Source organism: Octopus bimaculoides, chromosome 8, assembly GCF_001194135.2.
Source record: "Octopus bimaculoides isolate UCB-OBI-ISO-001 chromosome 8, ASM119413v2, whole genome shotgun sequence".
In the NCBI taxonomy this organism is placed as follows: domain Eukaryota; kingdom Metazoa; phylum Mollusca; class Cephalopoda; order Octopoda; family Octopodidae; genus Octopus; species Octopus bimaculoides.
The window spans coordinates 25,634,851-25,636,189 of NC_068988.1; positions in this window are offsets into that span (position 1 = coordinate 25,634,851).

Consider the following 1,339-nt stretch of genomic DNA (forward strand, 5'->3'; position numbering starts at 1 on the left):
ATAGATGTATAAAGTGAAACCTCATTATTATTATGGTTATAGCATACTGAGTAAAAATTAAAGCAACGTTTTGAAACATGAAATTTATCACAATATATTTCAACAAAGCGGAAAGTTTATTCATCAATGTAAGTACCACTACAATCAACACAGTTTATTTCGGTAACATAAAAATCTGGAGTTCTGGAGCTGATGAACTGTTTGAACGCACTTTCAGCATCAGTTTGATTTTGACCTCCTTCTCTCGCAGTAATCCATCAGGGTACTTGAAAAAGTGATAGTCGGCAAAAGAAAGGTCTGGGGAATATGTTGGGTGGGGAAAAACTTCGTAGCCAACTTCTGGAGCGTCATTAGTGAAACGTGTGTTCGAGCATTGTCATGAAGAATGATATAAAAATTCGTTTAACACAAGCGCACCTACATATACGCCCACAAATGAACGTCATATCTGACTGCACTTTTCACAATAAGCAACTGAATAATGTTACGATATGTGTTTGGTCCTTATAGGCGCAGATCTATCTTTATGTAGTTAAGATGAACAAATATGATTTCTTTCTCCGCAAGGAAGGGAGGATAATCGAAATGCACTTTTACCAATACATCACAGCTTTTGTATTAATTTAGAATTGTATGAAATATTTTGGATTGTTTCTGACCAAGATTGTATTATGTAATCTGGTTTCAATCATTTTGATATACATGTCTATCAGTGATGCTGTCTTCTCAAACGTTATTGTCGTTAAGTATCAATCCTTTTAGTAGCGGTAATAACAAAAGTAATTTCCCGAGATCTTGGAATATTGTCCGAAGCCCACTTCAATATAATGCTGTATGCTTCGATACACTGATTGATTTCGTTCATATCCTATGTCGCAATTTAGTTTGTACATGAACATACCATCGACCCAAACACTATTTATGTGTGCTCGTCTGTATTCATGTGTGTGTGTGTGTGTGTGTGTGTGTGTGTGTGTGTGCGTGTGCATTTTGTCAGCATGAAGAGGAGTATATGTCTGTATTTATAAATATGTATCATATAAGTGTATCGCCCCACCATACCCGCACGCATTCAGTTATATTCATATAAATATGTACATAGACATGCATGTGTACACACACACACACACACACACACACACACACACACACACATATATATATATATATATATATACGTACGCACATGCCTATAGGCATGCATAAACATATCTGCAATTATACAAACAGGTAGATTTATAGATAAATAATTAGATGGATAGATGGGTAGATAGATAGAGAAATATATACATATATTTTGTATATATATATATATATATATATATATATATATATATAT